This window comes from Pinus tabuliformis, chromosome 1_1 (assembly GCF_031772625.1).
Source record: "Pinus tabuliformis cultivar Carrire ecotype Pingquan chromosome 1_1, CPIR1, whole genome shotgun sequence".
Lineage (NCBI taxonomy): Eukaryota > Viridiplantae > Streptophyta > Pinopsida > Pinales > Pinaceae > Pinus > Pinus tabuliformis.
Window position 1 is genome coordinate 756,097,323 of NC_142297.1, and position 20,469 is coordinate 756,117,791.

Genomic DNA, 20,469 nt, shown 5'->3' on the forward strand with positions numbered 1-20,469 from the left:
TAATCACAGAATACTCTGACACTTCCTCGACAATGACAGCAAAAAGTGGTGAGCACTAGTATTGCAGCAATAATGCTGCAACTCCTGGGCTACCTACTTTACTCTTATCAACCCCGGTAGTTCATATCAAACTTGGAAGCGTCGGCGCTGTATGCACAAGTACTACTTCTCACTGCAGGTTGTCACTTGGGCAGCCAGCACAAGATCACTAGGAGTTTGAGCCAACTTCTATGGATTCCAGAAGAAGCTCTATATGTGATGAAAGGAAATAAAGATAGATGCTACTCTAACTATAGAAAGGAGAAAGACTGAAATGTAAAGCAAACCTAGTAAACCCTAATTATCTAGCTAATTCTACTTTTGCAGAAAGCGCTATGAAAACCATGAAATGAATTCCATTACCTATTCAAGAAAGTAAACAAAATCTAACCATGCTATTTTTAGAAGTAAATGAGTAAAAAACATATTTTTGGATTTTTATGTATTTTTATGTGAATTTGACATGCATGTAATTTATTGTGTGAGTGTAGTAGTGAATAGGTGGCATTGAAGGGCAGTATTGGGACTTGAGAAGACGTAGGATGGTGTGGATGGGTCCTAGGAGGTCTCAGGTGACCTTCTAGGGACTTTTACTACACTCAGTCTTCAAAAGAAAACCTACAGGAAAATCTACAGGAGGACACAAGAAATCTACAGGAGGAAAACAGAGAATCTACAAGAGGCCTACAAGAGAAGGCCAAGAGCAGTTTTCACTATTTTGAGGGTGTGAAAGTGGGTGGAAAAGGTGGATGAAGGTTGGAATGAGGTGTTAGGGCACCTAGGGTCTACCATGAATCACCAGGAGAGAGAAAGATGATTGGCTTTGCTCGAGGAGAGAGGAAGAAGTTCTATGGAAAATTGCAAGAAACTACGGCAGAATTAAGGTGAGGTTTGTGAGACCTATAGGGCATGGATCAGATGGAGGGTGTGGTTGCTGATAAGCTGGCCTACTACTAGAAGAGATCTGCTACATAGAAAATGGCAGTCAACCAAGGAAATCAAGCAACAAGTGAAATGCATGCATTTAGGAAAAGCAAAGTTTTGCATAAAGATGGTCTAAACTATGATCTATGTAAGGAAATGCTGAGAAATTATGTAGGAAAGGAAAGCATGAAAGAAGAATATTGCAAATTAGGAAGTAAGCATGATGAAGGAGATCTAAAGCAAATAAAATTGGACTATTAACCTACTAAAAAGTCGCAAACACTAGAAGTCCTATGAAAGAGGAAAATTTGTGTTTTTGGGGCAGCAAGAGGGTCTTTGCCTCAAATCATGGTCCCAAAGGGAGGAAGAGAGGCCAAGGCACTATTGATAACCTTTTGAATATTTGTTGATCACTATTTAACCTGCTATAGAAAGCACAAATGGAAGCAAACTACTGAATCATCAAAAGCAACCTATTATTAACCATAAAAGAAATACTTCTAACAACAAACTAATCTACAAACTGAAATAAAAACATATAAATACAAGTAAAGAGGAGCTTCGCTGCTTCGATTGGGCCCTAACCCAAGAGCTTTAGCCCTCTAAGGTAACTCAGTGCTAGCTCAAAAAGCATTCCAGCTTTATTATCATAACAATAGCAAGATTACATGAAACTGTCACAAATAATAAGCTCGAAATTTAAGCAGAGTTTACGTAAGAAAAAATCCAACAAAAATCCAACCCTAGTGAGGCCCTAGGCCCCGTCTACTTATACAAATGAAGCTAATAATAGCTTCCTTACAATCAGGGAGGCTTGGCTCCCAAAACTGAAGATAATCATTAGTCATCCGCCACTTGCTCGGCTGCTTTCTAGTGCATGATTCAACTGCTTGTACTTCGGCCTGAATGAAGGGGAATTCGAAGTGAGGAGTAATAAATGAGGGGGATTCCCTCCTATAAGTCCTCTCCTTTGTCCACTTCAAGTTATTGCTACCATTTGTCCACTGGATCCTTGACTTTGACCTCGAAATTCATCAATAATCTACATTAAATACATGTTAGACCACATGACACAATAACTAACTCAACTTACTCTATAAGCATAAATATAATCAGAAAATCATATAATAAGTTAAGAAAATGGTTGATTTGACTAGGTTAGGAGGTAAAATGAGCCCATATAATTACCCATTTATGAGGCTCATCACTTATGCCTTCTTTTAGCCACATCCACGACCAAGGTTTGAAAACCTTGTCGATAGGTTTGTATGTGGCTACGACAGATTGCCTTTGTCGCTGAAATTCTTTGGGCCCTTTTATGTGAAAAGGTCGAGTGTTATTGGGAAGAAAAACTAAAAGAACTTAAAAAATTACCTCGTAAGATCCTGGTGATCCTTAAAATTAGCTATGACTCACTGGATCAAGGGGAACGACAAATATTTCTAGATATTGCTTGTTTTGCGATAAGAGAAACGAGGGATCTGTGGGTAACAATATGGGGAGGACTATCAGGGCTTCAAACTCTAGAAGACAGATGTCTTGTAGAAGTGGACAGTGGGAAGAGGATGAGAATTCATGATCCGTTCGAGACATGGGAAGAAATATTGTTGATGAAGTATCAATGCCTCGTCGTCTCTGGCGTTTGATCGAGGACGTTCATCATCTGTTTGAGGAGCAATCATCATCAGCTGTAAGTGATTTAATCATTTCAGACTGGATATCCATGTCCATGACTTCTCATGTTCTTTTTATTTAAATAAATCAATTTTCCAAACCCATATTCTAATATTGTCTTTAAAATAATGAATGGGCAATACCCGATGTACGTGGAATTAGGATGCCTCTTGGGTGGCCTTTTGCACCAAGAGAATAGGAGGAATTATTACGCACAAAATCAGAAATACCGCTAAATAGAATTTCAATTCAGTCGGCCATCAAAATGAGAACATTGCATCTTCTAGAAAGTGAAGGGGAATTTGTGGAAGGCATATTAAGGACGGTGCTATCACCCAAGCTCGTATGGCTCAGCTGGTATGACTGTCCCTGCTCTTCGCCGCCTTCCTGAATTCCAATGGACCATTTAAAAGTTTTGGAAGTGAAAGGGCGCAACTGAAAAAGCTGTGGCGTTGTGATTCCCAAGTAAGTAAACATAGATGAACATACAGTACTAGCATATGATAGTCATTATGTTTATCATTCAAAGATTGAACATTGCAGGCATCTCTGTAGTTGCGGGAGTTGTATGATGATGCTCCACTTTTAGAGTTTCCCAAGTCAATAGAAAAGCTGAAGTACCTAGAAAAGATTGTTCTCGTGAATTATTTTTCAAATTGTCCTCCAGGACCTACAAATCTATCAATATTGCCAACATTACTAGAAGAATTCTTTCATCTCCGCTCCTTGAAATATCTAGAGCTAGCAGGGTGCTTCGGGATTGTTCTGAAGGAGTTTGGAAATTTAACAAATCTCCAAAGCATCTTTCTCTTTGGCTGCGAAAGATTGGAGAAACTTCCATATTCCTTCTCCAATCTCACAAATCTCCAAGACCTCCACCTGTCTCGTTGTAAGAGTTTGAAGCGGCTGCCAAAATCCTTTAGAGATTTAACAGATCTCCAACGAATCACCCTTGAGGAGTGTGAATGTTTGGAGGTACTTCCATATTCATTTATGAATCAGAAAAATCTCCAGCAAATCAGCCTATCGGGCTGCACTAGATTCAAGTGACTTCCAAACTCTATGGGGAATTTAAAAAATCTCTAAGGAATCACCCTCAACAACTACGAAGGTTTGGAGGTGCTTCCAGATTCATTGGGGAGTTTGACAAATCTCGTATGCATTGAACTCACTGGCTACAAAAGATTGAAGCTTCTAGATTCCTTCTTAAATTTAACAAATCTCCAGCACCTCAAGCTATCTGGCTTCGATAGATTGAAGCGGCTTCCAAAATCCTGGGGGGGTTTAACAAATCTCCGACACCTTAAGCTATCTGGCTCCGACAGATTGAAGCGGCTTTCAAAATCCTGGGGGGATTTGACAAATCTCCAACATATTGATATATCTGGGTGCAGAGTTTGAAAAAACTTCCAAATTCCTTGGGGGATTTAACAAATCTCCAAGAAATCACCCTCAACTATGAAAGTTTGGAGGTACTTCCAGATTCCTTTGGGAGTCTGACAAATCTCCTAAGCATTGAACTCTATGGCTGCAGAAGATTAAAGAAGCTTCCAGATTCCTTCACAGATTTAACAAATCTCCAAAACCTCAAGCTGTCTAGCTCCCACAGATTGAAGCGGCTTCCAAATTCCTTGTGGGATTTAATAAATTTCCAACATATTGATATATCTGGGTGCAAGAGTTTGAAAAGACTTCCAAATTCCTTGGGGAATTTAACAAATCTCCAAGTAATCGTCCTCAACTTCTATGAAAGTTTGGAGGTACTTCCAGATTCCTTTGGGAATTTGAGGAATCTTCAAAAGATCTACCTGCAGAGTTCCAGCGTGAAGACACTTCCAAATTCCCTTCAGAATTTAACAAATCTTGAGTCCATCCATCTGGCAGGATCTAGAAGTTTGAAGATGCTTCCAATAATTTATTTGTGAATTCAACAAATCTCAAAACAGTAAGTCTGTCAGGTTAAGGAAGCATGGAAAAGCTACCAGACTCGGGAAATTTGACAAAACTCTGATCCATTATTTTGAATTACTGCACAAGTTTGAAGAAGCTTCCAAAATCGTTGGGGAAGTTAATAAATCTTTGAAGCATTGATTTGTCTGGGTGTGAAAGTTTGAAGAGGCTTCCTAATTCGTTTGGGAATCTATTGAACCTGAGAAATCTGGATTTGAGTCATTGTTGCATTTGTTTGCCTACAACACTTGGAAACATCACCACGCTTCAAATATTAGACTTTTTAGGCTGTATCCAAATGGAAGTGTTGCCCACCCAAGTGGAACATCAAAAGTCCTTGGTATTGTTGAATCTCTTGGCTACAGACTTAAAAGAGTTACCCAATGCCCAGACTGCATGCCCAAGTAATTTGAAATATCTTTTCTTAGGATGTCCTTTGTTGAAGGAGTTGCCACCTTCGTTCGATTGCTTATCGAGTTTGAAAATACTGTTGCTCCATGGATGCTGGAAATTGAAAGGCCTGCCTGATTCAGTTGGATTGTTGACTTAGTTGACTGAGTTAGAGATATCAAAATGTGGAATACATGACTTACCAGGTCTCATGGAGATGAACAATCTGGAAACTTTAAGAGTACGTGGTTGCCCTTTACGCGAATTTCCATTTAAGGAGGAGTCTGCCCCGAGGAGAAAGAGAAAGCAAATAGCAACAGAGAAAGGCCTGATTCATCTCAAGTGGTGAGAGTTGTACTGCACAGAAGTAAAAGAGGTATCCTTTCTTGAAGGTGTGTGCATCAACCTTCAAACTCTCCGCATCATGTGTTGTAATGATTTGATAAAGGTTGGTTCATTGCCAGCAACAGTAGAGCATTTGACTTTGAGGGGTTGTGGTGCGTTGGGGAAAATAGAAGGGCTTTTGGGGTTAGCGAAACCTTTCGAGGTAGACATGCGAGGGTGTAATAATATACAAATGGGGGAGCTGCCACATTTTGGGAATTCCTCACGTTTATTCAATGCAGGTGACACCTACAACTGCAAGGAGGAGGAGGTGGAGGCGGAGATGGCAGTTCTGCAGAAAGGTGTTTTACCGTGCTCCATCTCCCTTGTTTCAGACTGTAAATGTCCCTGTTTTCCCACATGTCAAACTTGGTTGATAATTAAACTTTAAAGGCAAGGATTTGCGTTGAGTTGTAATTCATAATTTTTTTTTAATTAAATGAAATAAAGATTTGCGTTGAGTTGTAATTCATAATTTTTTTAATTAAATGAAATAATATGTTTGCTGTGGAAAATATGATACGTGGTAATCAAGAAATGATAAAAAAGTGTTTTATATTTGACTAGAAATGATATAAGCATGTGGAAATTAATTAGTGGTACCTTCATTTGTCAAACTTGGTTGATAACTAAACTTTAAAGGCAAGGATTTGCGCTTAGTTGTAATTCATATAAAAATAATAATATTATTATGTTTACTATGATACATGGGAATCAAGAAATGATAAAAAAGTGTTTTACATTTTATGTGGAAATTAATTAGTGGTATTTAGTAATAATATAAAAGTAAAAAAAGAAATAATAAAAAAGTGTTATATTTTACTAGAAATGATAATAATAATAATATCCATTTTTAAGGTCACAGCCAAGCCAGACACCAAATTGGTGTATGAGACCCCCTTGTTTGTGGGACAAGGGACCCACTTCCTCGCAACGATTTGACTGCTAAGTCTACGAAAGCATACATACTCTACCCCCTCTAGTTTTGAACCTGTGACCTCTTAGGAGGAAACACATGCTCTTAACCATTAGGCGTTCATGTACATGACATTAGTGGTACTTAGTAATAATATAAAAGTAAAAAAGATATTGATTGGTATATTTTTTTTTGGTAGTCTAATTTATAAACAAAATGACATTTTTCACTACTGTAGAGAATTTTTAGGGTTATGCATTCAAAAATGTATTTTAAATGACAAAAAGTTTTGAAATTGTATTGCTGGATTTTGGTAAATTCGGGTGAAAAATGTTACTTCTTCTATAAGTTAGACTATGCCTATTCTTTTTTGTTAATCAATATTTTTCATTACTTCATAAAGTTTTTACAATGTGCCCGGTGTGTTTTCAAAAAAACTAAAGCTTGAAAAACGCTACTTCATCTATAAGTTAGACTATGCCTATTCTTTTTTGTTAATCAACATTTTTCATTCCTTCATAAAGCTTTTACATTGTGGCGGGTTTTTTTCCAAAACAACTAAAGCTTCAATCTGACTAGATTTGTTGGTGAGAAGATACAAACAAAAAGTGTGAGATAACAACAAAACAAAACTAGATGACCACATATCAATGACCCATGAGGCCCAAAATTGTGCTCAAAATAAAAAAATGACTTATACTTTTCATCCCTGCTGATTGTTCATGAGAGCTGGAGATACATTATCACCCTCACACTCCTCGTGGACAATGTCATGTACATGAACTTCTATATGTGCCATACGTCCCTCTAGATTTTATAGTCTATCGTGTAGCCTTTTCTGGCTTGTTTTGAGGGAGTCCTTACTCTCCATGATATGCCAATAATTATTTTGCAAGCTATTGAGGAAATCAATTACCTCATTTTTGTCACCATGTTGATATTAAGCTGGTTGGTCTAGTGTTGTTTGAATTTATTGAAGATGTGCTTCGAGGGAGTCAAATGGAGGTGAGAGATCTACACATCCTTTGGATACATCCAACGATTTATCCATGACACCTGCATCAATTTTATGTGCAGGCCAAGGGAAGTTGCCCTAAACTTGTGAGCCTCTTCCCTGACGCAACCTTCCTCGCTGTTGCAACATGTCTGTTCTCATTCTCCCTTTATTCCTCGAGGAGCTGTGAATGATCCCTGTCTTGAGCAGTTCTAGAAACCAAACGAAATCCCCCCAACTAGGTTGTGAAGAAACCTTCCACTCGACTATATAAAACTGACAACCTGCGAGGAGAGTGACTGGAATATGGCAAGTTTTCCAAGTATGGGAAAAAATTACAAAAAGAGCCCCCTAATGGGGAAGGAGTCCACAAACCGCTTGGGAAGGCCACAATGGCTGAGTTTAGATAGGGAAACAAAACAACCAACCCAGCGACACCAATACCCCTACCACACACGAACTCACTTCCCCACCACCTATTGATAACCAGATGAAAAGGAGTATGGACAACCCACGAACTGCTAGCAAGAAATTAACCACTTCAATGACCTAATAAAAGGCCTAATTGAAAATTTCAAGCCACCACAAAATGAAGAATAAGATCCAGAAATTCCCTACCACAGACAGGACTCCCAAACGAGATTGGAAATTATTCCCACCACCCTAGAGGAAAGAAAAGGACCAGAATTTAGAACTAAAGAGCCCCCAGATAGTTATAATTAGCCACAAATGAACCCAATTCTTTGAGGGAATGGTCTAAGAACCATGATACTTCATCCCTAGGTCTTGATCATCCACACTTATCCTCTAGGGAAATAAGCTGATGTGACCCTTCTTCCCTACTCCTATTGAGCCTTGGATGAAGGTCTGATGTTCATGAACAGTCTACAACACTACGTTTTAGGTACCCATGAAACAACCAGGGTGTCATTGAATGGAAGATTTGCCTACGGCAGAGTAGAGAGGGTGTCTCGTGTCTACATTTTGATAATCCCACACCCCTTACACTACCAACATTCTTTGTATTCATCTCTCCCTTTACACAAGTCATGCCAATTGATCATTGCTCTAGGAAATATACTTTTCCAAACCTCGAGAATGTTTTCGTGTGAAACCCAATATCGTGCTCACTCACATTAACAAATATATTATTTAAATATTATAAAAATAATTATACACATTACAAATTTGAGAATTGAAATATTAAAATTTTTCATGTAAAGTAATTTGAAGAAGATTTAAACTTTTATATAAATTAAGTGATTTAAAAATTATTAAAAGTGTGTTAAAATATTGTAACGGGAAAAATGCAAATTTTTAGTTACCCTATTTTTTAAAAGAATGTTTTTTTTTTCTTTTTTTTTTTTTCTATTAATTAAATTAAATACATTGTTGTAATGAAAGTATATTGATACTTTGGTTTAATTACAAACATTATGGTATTGAATTTCAAGAAACTAATGTATGTGATTTCAAAAACTTCTCATAGTTTAATGGAAATGAAGAAATATTTGATTATTTAGATAATGACATATTTATCACCTTTTAATAAAAATTTTATCTTTTGTTAATGCAACTTCATTTGCATCTTATATTTTATTTACCTTTGTATTCATGGTTATTCATGAGTAATTTTCCCTTTATATCAAAAATTGTGAATTAGAGAACAAAGAACTCAACACCTTACAAGAGGACACTATACAATCTTTTCATGAAACTTCTTGTCATGCACTATGGGTACTTATTAGACTTTCAGATGTATTCGTGACAATGATGAGTTGTATATTTAATAATCTGACAAGTCATATTACTTCATATACTTCATTATATTGAATAATGGATTTGGTAAACATGGATATGGATTTATTATTGGCTTTACTCCTAAGATGATGCTATTAAGTATGATGCCCTCTATGAAATTTTCACTTTGTTCTTTGCATACTCACACACATTTAGGTGTGGGTGTAGGGAGTATTTATAATGCATAAATGATATATTACCTACTGTGGATGACACTGAACTCCTTCTTTTCACTCTTCCTTGTCACAACTCATTTGTTTTAGTATCTTTTTCATTTAAAGTCATCTTGTCTAGATTAGGAGCATGACTTAGATCTTACCATTTGATGTCTACTTTCACAAGGTCACATTTTCCTTTGTACCCTTTATTATGTCCCTTGGTCATAGGTTTGGAAGGTTTATTAAGGCCGAACCTAACTGGGAATGGTTCTAACACCTTCCAAGTTAGTTATTCAATCCTTGTGCTTCAAACCCTTGGTTTAGTTTTGGTTGGGAATTACATATTTCCTTAGAAATGTTAGGTTTATGTTACATTATGTTTTTATTTGGCCGTATATATTGTACGTTGATAATGAAGCAAGAAGGTTGGTGGTGGTTCTTGGGCATGATATCCCTTGAGAAAAATTTATTGGTTTTTCGGTCTATTTTGGCTTGTTTTTTTGGTACTTTTTAGCCCATTATTTTCTAAATTTAGTTAAGGAATTATGGTTTTAATATGATCTAGGCCATTAGATTAGAGGTTTTGGATGTTACGGGATCCTATATATTGTATTATAAATGATGAAGTTGAATTATGAAGAAAGTTAGAGATGCAACTCTAAACATTTTGTTGGTTTTCCGAGTTATGCATTTCTAGGGTAAATCTCCAAGTATTATATGTGATTGTCATCATTTACTATTCCTTTTATAAATAATTTGTGAATTCATTACTTGTTATAAAGGTTGAAACTTATAAGAACACTTCTTCTATTATGTGCCCCCTTAGTAATGCAAACTACTTTGTGATGTGGGCTCATAAATAGTGTCCCAAATGTTACTACTTAAATAGTGCATAATAAGTAAAGAGTGGTGTAGGTCGATAAGAGGTACAATGAACATGTAAGTCTCTTTACAATCCATATTAAAAGTTTACAAGCAAGTTCTTTAACATTCATATATTGTGTTATCAAAATGTGCACACTAGACACAAAGAAATAATCGCATCACTAGTAGGCGAAATAATTTTTTTAATTAATATTGACTCCAATTCAATTAATGAGTTAATATATGATAAAATGGTAAAAAAAACATTACATAATCAAATTGTATGCAAAATTTCCCACTAATTAATCTTATGTTATAGTGAAATTAATAAGAAGTGCAAAGCAAAAAACATAAATAAGGAGAAAATTACTTTGTTGCTAAGTGATTTCTCTTTAAAAAAAAAAAGAAGCGAGTTATAGACAATTCCTCAAAATAAATTGATTATACTTTACAACAACCAATTTTATAATATAATTGTGAAATATGATCCCTTAAAAGGTGTTTTACAAATAATTTCTCAAAATAAAATATATTTATTTTGCAATAATCAATAAAATAGATATATTTTGCAATAATCAATAGTATAATGTAATCACTAAAAATATTATTAGACTATATACTTAGTAATCATATTTAAATATTATTAGACTATATACTTAGTAATCATATTTAACACTTTATATAGTTATTTTAAAATTAATGTGTTACGAGACATTTAAATATTTCCATATTTTGATAAAAAGAACACCCATTCACGGTTTTAATGCATAGATTCTGCATTCATGCTTTGACCATGAGGTCTTTCGCAATTTTGAGATAAATTTTTAACATTGTTAATTCTTCATTTGGTTAGCCCTTTACCCAACTCATTTGATATCTAGGTAGTTATCTATAACGAGACTTTTTGGAAGCTTTTTTGGTGGGTTTTTCTGGTCAAAATCCGGCAGCAAATTATTGGAATTGCAAGTTTCATAGCTAGTTTCTACACAATCAAGGCGTACCAGGGGTTTTTCAGGGTGCTGAATCCAAATATGCAGTTAAAAAACCATTTTAACTGCAAAAAATCAAGATTTAACCTCAATTTCTTCCAGCGGATTCTGTCACCAGAATCTCCAAAGATAAATTTCTCTTCATGAAAAAATTGAAGAATGTGATATTTATTATATAGTTTAGAAAGAGGGTAAATATTGTATTTAATGTTTAAATTTAGTTAGCGACTTATTTAATCTTTTGAAAAGTATAACAACTATGTAAATAATTCTTTACTGGAAAAAAAGTTATTCGGAGTGGAAAAGTATAACAATTATGTGGATAATTTTTTACTAGAAAAAGTTATTTAGTGATATTTTACAGTTAGTTTATTTACATTGGATAAATGTTTATGACTAGTGCTTTTAGTATTGGGTAAACATAAATCCCATGTAGGGATCAAATATGAAGGGAAGGGTTATATGTCAAATTGAAGGGTTAATTTCATTTTTTTTAACGAAACGAGTAAGGGATATTATATTAATAAAAGTTGGGAGAGGGACCAAAATCTTTACATTTGGTATCTAATGCAATAAGATGGTATTTATCACAATAAACTAAGAGTTCATTAGACCTTTGGATGGCAACTCAATTCATACAAAAAATGAAACAACAATATATTCTGTAGTAAGTCCCAAGTAGAAGTATATATTTAAAAAAAACATAGTAGACACGAAGAGAGAACTAAGACTGGCCCCATAACCAACAAAAAACTTCTAGGTTGAAAGGAAAGATTAACCTAGTGCTGCGACCACCCTTGTCGGACCCTCTAGGGCGGTGAGTCCTTTTGCGATCAACAGGTGCCCTAGAACCAAAACCTCCATATGGCACTCTTGTTGTTGTGGGTGAGGAGATTTCCAGCACATCCACCTGAGTGTAGAGGAGGTGGATTTCCTCCTTCAAATTGTCTAGGGAGTCCTCCATTTCAATGTGGTGAGAGAGAAATTTGGCCTGCAAGAAGAGATGAAAGGAGCACCTTTGCCTCTCAACCATTTCTTCAAGCCTTTGTATAGAGACAAGTAGAGCTTGGGAGGCATCAACAACTTGGAGATTACATTTGACACCTCGTTGTTTTCCAGAGAAGCTCAATGTCCTGTCATTTTAGATTGGAGGCTCAAAAGACCACAAATCAAAGAAAATATAATCCCTTTGATAGCATCAGACCAAAGAAAAAATTGAGAAGGAGAGTAACGAGCCAAAACACAAATAACATAAGGAATTTCTTACGGAGGGAGTTGAGGGCTTGCGAGGGTTAATATATAGAGGAAACTCAGGCTTTGGAATGAACCATCCTACAATGATAAGACCTAATCATTGAAAATTCATTAGTGCAGGGGAGAAATGTCAAAGGGATGCTACAGGATGGTAGAAATAACTTCATTCCTTGGAAAATTATACCAATTTCCTTGGCTCGATGAAATTATAATGACCCAAACCTCATGCTAATTAAATACAAGACTTGTAAGAAGGATTGGAGCGAGAGAAAGAGGCCACTTGCACTCCATTGAGAGACACCTAGGCTATATTATGATTATTCAGGATTGGAGATTAGAGAGAGCCAATGAGGAAGTATAATGCTACTATGCCTGTGATTCCACTGATGAGGGATCTTTATTACTCTTTATCATACGCAAAATCTTTAGAGGAATATGGCGGAGAGTCCTCCTTCTCAATGTTAATTTTTTAAATTGAATGCTCAACATATCAAGGGGATTGGAGAGAAGTACCATCTCTACTTTAAATTTATTTCCCCTTAGTTCATAGTTGCACCCTTTTTAGCTAGTTCATTGACAACTACATTTAGGTGTCTAAAAGCATGCTAGAAATTCTCCAGCTCAAAATGGGATATTGAGGCAAGAATTATTTGACTTAAGGTTGCAGATTCATTACCAATGCCCTTCTTAGCCTTTGTGTGAACTGACATATGACAAGCATTGAGTCCCTAAAGACATTTATTATGGATATTTTGCATTCCTTAGTCACATCCAATCCATTCCACGGGGCTAGATATTTTGCTATGTTGTTGGTGGTTATTCCAATTCCTGAATAAAATTGGGAGACCGTTTTTTCATTGGGACCAAAGATTATCCCTCCCTCTCCAGCTTACCCTAGATTTCCACGAGATTCCCTGTCAAAGAACAGAGAAGAGAGTGACTATTCTTGCCACCATCTATGAAATCTTGTTGATTCATCCTTATGCACTTAAGATTAAGTTTGATAGTGGTGTTATGGAGTAGACCAAATTTGATCCAATCACATTCCTATTGATTTAATTTGTCAACATCACTAGAATTGAAACCACGAGCAGATATGCTCTCCAAAAGCATGGACATGGATTTGGATGCAACTTTCATAAGGGAGGGGTTTTCATCTTTAAATATTTCCTTGTTCCAAGAGATCCATATTTCTCAACATAAGAATTTAGGGAGGGGCTGCCAACATCAGATCGTAATGGATGAAGCCTTTATTTTCCAGGGGTACTTCCCTTTCCAACTTTCCAATATTTCCTCCCATGGGCTTGGGATTGAAACAATGGAATAAACTGGGCCATAGGTTATTCTATAGGTCTCCAAAGAAAAGGGGTAGTGCTAAAAGAGATGGGGGATTTTTTCCTTGTCCCTTCAACATAAATCACATTTGGATGACATAATGATATTTTCTTTCTTTTCTTTAGATTCTCAACAACTATGGTTTTCCAATGAATAAATTACCAATAAAAGGTTAAATTTTGGAATATTTTCATTACCCTGTATCTATGACCACAATCGGCTCGGAAAGGGGTGAGGTAAACACTTTATGAGAATGGAGTAGCCCATCTAAATCGTGTATTTCTAGGAGGGTTTGTTTTCATACACAACCTCTTTCAAATGCTTCAATATAGGGCTCATGCCTTTTAGATTACAAATAAAACTATGCCATTGGGCTCTCAATTGAGGAGGGAGATCAACTCTTAGCAAACTCTTCTAGTGTCCTTAATTATCCCATATAGAAATGTCTTTTTTCTTTTTATACCCCTTTCCTTGCTTCCATTGTCATAAGTTTTGGAATTCTTCAAGACTTCCAAGCAATCTTGTGGGTGAGAACTTATCATTCTAAATGTTGATTTGAGCTCCATTACCCAAGCACCAACTTCAGTGATCAACAATTAGGGGTGCAAATTCCTTGCAAAGTACCCATATAATATAGTTTGTGCCTGTCCATGAAGCATATTCTACCCTAAACAAACAATTTCTTTTGAAGTATTTTTAGACAAAAGGCATCTTCCACCATTCCTTTGTATCAACTATTACTCTCCAAACTATTTCAACACCAAGAGAAAAATTCACATAGAAATTATCTCTCACCTCCATGCGTCCATTAACTGTGGCAAATTGATAGTGTTCCATTAGACTAAGTGAAAATTTTCTTTTGTTGTTTTTTCCACCTAGCCAGAGAAATCTATGGATTACGACACTCATTTGCATTAGAACATACTTTAGGGCTAGCAAGCGTGAGCAAATATATATTGAAAGAGAAGAGAGAACATATTTGACAAGGATTACCCTCCCAACTATTTTGAGCCATTGTACACCAACACCTTGATTTTTATTTTTGAAATTGCTTAGAATTTCATCCCAACAACCCATATTTCAAGATTCAAGATAAATCAATATTCTGAGATATTTGAAATATTGCCACTTGGTTATAAAAAAAAATTCAAGCACCCTGGTGATCTCCTAAAGAGTTTGAAGGGTGGAATTCCATCCATACAACTAACTTTTATTTTTGTTAATAAGACCTCTAGAGACAGCCAAATACTTATCAAATATTCATTTCAACCTTACTACAATTTGTTTGGAGGTGCCACCCATTATGAGGGTGTCATCCACAAATTGTGAGTGGTGTACATCTTTGATATTTTCCACTATGCACAATCCTTTAGACTTGACTACCTCTAAATTCTTTCTTAGGGATTCAACCACAAGGATATAGAGGAGAGGGGATAGGAGGAACCCCTAGGGGTTGCCTTTGGTGGCAAGGAAGAAATGATAGGGTCGACAATTGACTAGGGTGAGGATATAGGGTCTACCAATGCAAGCCCTGATCCACTTAATGAAATCTTCCCTGAATCCTAGCTTTTAAAGAATTGAAAAGAAAAAGGAATGGCAGACACAGTCAAATACATTTTCCATATCCAGTTTTATAACCGTACAAGGTTCACCACTGATTTTGCTCAACTGGATGACCTCTTGGACCATAATGACACTAACTAGGATTTGGTGGTGCTTTTGGAAGCCCCCTTGGTTTTCAGAGATGTTTGTTGGAAGAATTTTTTTTGACTCTACTAGCAATGTTTTTGGTCAAAATATTATAAGATGAATTGCACAAAGATATGGATCTAAATATTGAAAAGGAGGAAACCTTGTTTTCCTTTGGAATGAGGATGAGGAAGGAGGAGGTCATGCTCCCCCCAAACTTTCCTTCACTTCTTCGAGAATTCAACATTCTCATCAAATATTTTTTTATAAGAGTCCATCAAGAATGGAAAAAGGATATAGAGAAACCATCCAGACTGGGGGCTTTGTCCACATCAAGAGTCTAGATGGCCTTAATAACTTCATTTTCTTCTATTACTTTATTAACTAGAGATTATCGGAGTTGGATATAATAGAGGGCATTAAAGAGATGAATGCATCGACTTCTGAAGGAACATTTTCATTATTTTTGGAATAAAAATTTCTAAAAAGTGAAGGCTTCTTGTTTAATTTCAGAGAAAGAGGTTATTTTTGGCTTACCTTCTAGGATGTTCTCCTTAACCCATTTTTTTATATCCCAAGACTTGGCCTGTTTATGAAAGAAAGATGTATTTCAATCTCCTACCTTAACTAGAGGCTTCATGATTTTAGGTGCCAGTATTCTTCCTCCTACTTACTAAGAGTAAGAATGTGATAGCTTATTTGCTTCTCCTTTTCAAAATTCTCATGCTTGATTAAACTGAAATCCATTTGAGCTTGGTGACTGTCTATCTCCTTTAATAGCTCTTCTTTTTCATGACCAAGAGGATTATAGATAGCCTTGGCCCAAGCTCGGAGAGCTTGTTTGATTAATTTCAGTTTCAACTCCAAAACAAATGCTAGAGAACCCTTAACTTGGAGTGCCCAGGCTTTATTAATTAATTCTATAACTCCCTCACGCTGGAGCCACCCAAGATTAAAGAGGAAAGGGATTGGGCCCAAATCTTCAAAAGGGTCACTGTTTAAACCAATTGGCCTGTGGTCCGAGTCCCCTCTGGCCAATATGGTGGAGTAACATTTGATACCTTTGAGTATCTAATTTCTTTGTATAAGAAAATGATCGAGCCTGGAAATTATATACCTTCATCCACTTCTGCTATCTGACCAAAATATAGTGGAGCAACATTTTATACCTTTGAGTATCTAATTTCTGTGTATAAGAAAATGATCGAGCCTGGCTGTTATATACCTTTGTCCACTTCTCCTATTTGACCAAGTAAATTTTCCTTTGTTCAGGATGATGTCCATTAAGTCACAATCGCATATACCTTTGTCCACTTCTCCTATTTGACCAAGTAAATTTTCCTTTTTTCAGGATGATGTCCATTAAGTCACAATCGCTTATCAAATATTCCATTTTTTTATGGAAGGATCCCGTAAAATGGAGCCTACTCATTTTTCCAAAGAGAGGAGTGCGGTGTGGAAGTACCCTCCGACAATGCAATCTTTGTATCACTGCTGCTCTTTTAATATAGTTAGAGATTCCCATAAATCTCTTTTCGTTGTAACTTATAGGGCCATAAATATTTATGAAGGAGAAAACTTCTTTGGATTGAGAGTCCTTTAACTTGGTTGTTATCTAGAACTTCACTTTGATGCAATGGATGAGCTTGAAATTAAGGACCGAACATAGGATGCAAAGACCCCATAGGTTCCGTAGGAGCTTGGGGTGACCCTTGTACTTTTATTCTATAAGAATCTTTCCTGAGCTAGAATCTCTTCTTCGACTAGCTTGGTTTCTTGAAGAAAAGAACCTATGGCTTTTCCATTCTTACTAAATATTTGATTGCTTGGGACTTAATAGGGTTTCCCTGAACTCTTATGTTCCATGAGATGGATTTCATCTAAATTTGAGGCCAATGACTTACCTCCTCCAATTCTATTTTTTCCTTTTTCTATGTTACTTGCATTCTTTAGAATCTCTGGGATTTAGGACTAGTTTCCCAACTTGATATTTTGCTTTGTTTCAACGTTTCTTGCTTCAAGTTGGTGGGCCTTCCTTTTTCTTTGATGAAAATTTTTATACTGGAGGAGTCACTAGACCATTTCAAATTTTTCTGTGCACCTCGTGTAAGAATTTGATTGTTTTCTTTCTCTGCTCCTTGTTGGCTCATTTGTTTTGTGCTTGGGATTATCTCCTTTCCATCATCATAGAGAGGAGTCACGTGGGGTTCATAAGGAAAGACATGATAAGGGTTATCCAGAATAGCATGACTTCTATTTCCATTGCTTTCTCTTCTCTTGTTTCTATCTCCAGAGTAGGCTCCAATAACTCCAGAGATTCAGCCTCACACTATGATAGTGAATGAAAGGGGTTGTTAGAAGAGGAGGCAATGTTCTAGGATTTAACATTGGAGTTTTTTAAGCCTCCTTTTCCTCTATTGGCTCCTTGTTTTTAGGTATGCCATTGACCGTCTTGGAAGGAGGAGGAGCCATCACCATTTTGCATGTTCTTCTTCTTGCAATCCCAGGAAAAGTTCTCATAGTCATGACAACTTTTACACTTAAAAGAGAGTCATTCATAATATAATGACTAAATAAAGATCCATTCTCCCTGTGTGAGGATTATCTCCGAGGGAAAACCCTATTCCAAATCCACTTTCATGCATATATTCGCACAGGAGAATCACTGACCTTTTGGTTCATCCTGTCGAGATACCAACCAATTGCCATTTCAAATGGCTTTTAAACAGTCGTTGCTCTAGCAAGCAAGCGGAAGGCATGGCAGTTTTACCCATACTGGAACGGCCTTTGAACATCCTGATTCCTCATTCGGATTGAATTCTAGTAACTAGGTGTTCAAATACATGCCTTTGGCACCAAATAAGTATGAGCCGTTGTGGAAAATTGTGTCACGATCTTCTTTGAACTCAAATAGGAGTGCAAAGAAACCATTTCCCACTGCGTACACTACCAAATTTTCTTTCACCATTTGCTGCCATGTCTTGTTATCCCATTGCACCACTGATTTGAGACATGGCCACATATGAACTTCCAAACTGATGCCTTGTCATAAAAATTAAATGAAGTCCCTTAAAAAATTTAAGAAAGCACAACAGAAGGAATATTCACCGCTTTTTTAACAATTTTTTGCCGCACCTCCTTTGACCTAGGACTGGTCTTGATATTCACTATCAAGGCATGGAAAGTCTCTTCTTCACTACAGGGATGGGTGGCAACCCCCCAAACCTGCCACCATGGAAGGTCAGTGAGGAGGTCCTTGACGTGTGCATAGAGGAGACATAGGGTTTCATAAATTCAAAAAGATGAAAGTGGGAAAGTTGTATAGTTGTGCTTTTGGCAAATCAATTATTTCTTGAGTCATGTCTACCTACTGCGACTATATTACTACACACAAGGATGAGTCTCATTTTAACCATTGAATATGGAGAAGTTAAAATAATTTATTTTTTTCGTATGAAAAAAAAATAGTTTAAAATTTTACTTATAAAATGATTAATTTATTATGACCACTGATTGGAAAATAATAATTTAAAATTTCACCTATAAAATGATTATTTTATGACCACTAATTGTAAAATAATTTAACTGTTAAGTTATAATTTTCCAATCATAACTTCTCAATTATGAATTAAATTCAGTTAATTTGACACAAATTCAATTTTTATTTGCTAAATACAGGTAACGATAATATTTTTACCTTTTCACATAAAATACCCATTTAAATATATTTTCAAAATATTGAACTCTCCACATTACATTAAAGCATGTAGTCACTCTTTTAGTTTCGTGTAAAATATGGTTAAATGGTTTATATATTTGTTAATTAAAATGGAAAATGATGGTGTTAAATCGCTAAATCAGTAACATCATTGAAAATATCAAATTAATTTCTAGAAGTTTAAAAAATGTTATTTCTCAATTGCAAAAAATCTTCTTAATATTATTTCTTTTGTAATTATTTATAAACTATCAAATAAATTTATGTATAATCAAGTTCATGGAGGTTGTAAACCCTAACTACATATATTTTTTGTGAAATTATTTTCTTTATAATTATTTAACTAAAATTTAAATTAATGTATATTTACTTATTATTATACAATATTAGATTAAGTATCTTTTTAACAGATCTCAGCAATTATTGCTCTGCAATAAAACGTATGTGTGGAACAAAGACATGAAACATTGATACTTTGTTCATATCGACATACATGATAAATTCAATGTTTTTTTGTTAATAAGAGAACAAACATCAAAATGATTAAAAATAAATAAAAAACCAATGACTTCAAATAAACTACACAAGTCAAGGAATGAAAAATGACACTATGTCATATACATTCAACATAACACAAATGCATATAATATTACCTGCTCCAAAACTGCTACACATGACACTTTGAATAATTAGCAATCAAATCAACTTAAACTAATCACAATTCATTGATTTGATATCAACTTTATATGTGTCATAAAAAATAGAAGTTTACCATGTAAAACAAGTTCGAACAAATTGTAATCATGATAATGAGCTAAGAGACTACCAAATGAAAACAAGAAACTGACAAAGGTGAATCAATTTAAAAGGTTGAAATATTGTAGATCTTTTCTATTTCTTTACTATTGCCATCATTCATGATTTAATAGAAACACCACTGAGACATCATTGAAGATGTAATCCTAGCTTTGAAGATAACAGTTTATGTATGGCAACAAAAGCTTGGATAATAGTCCATGTTCTTAAATGCAATTTGAAAAATGAAAATGTTACATGATCTGCTACTCAAAATACGTAAACGATTAGGAAAGGCTCCTAGACATCAACAAATTTCTTCCTTCCTTCCTCCGTTGACGATTTCAAAATGTTTGTTGACTCATTTTCCTTTAAAGCACCACCTGTATGACACGATATCTCTGTATTGTAGATAAAGCTGACATCTAGATCTCTCTACCATTCCAATGTTTATTATTATTAATATTATATTATTAATTCATAAATCTAACAATCGAAACAAAGTGAGCTTTTTTTTGTAATTACTGCAAATAACATTTTTCCCTCACTATGCTATCTATTTCAAACGTTCACAAAATCGTTTCCCTAGAAATCCC

At 35.5% G+C, this 20,469-nt stretch overlaps 1 pseudogene; it reads right to left on the minus strand.

Moving 5' to 3' along the window:
• Positions 1-3,350: 3,350 nt before the first annotated feature.
• LOC149216213 (uncharacterized) overlaps positions 3,351-20,469 on the minus strand; it is a 62,071-nt pseudogene continuing 44,952 nt past the window's right edge.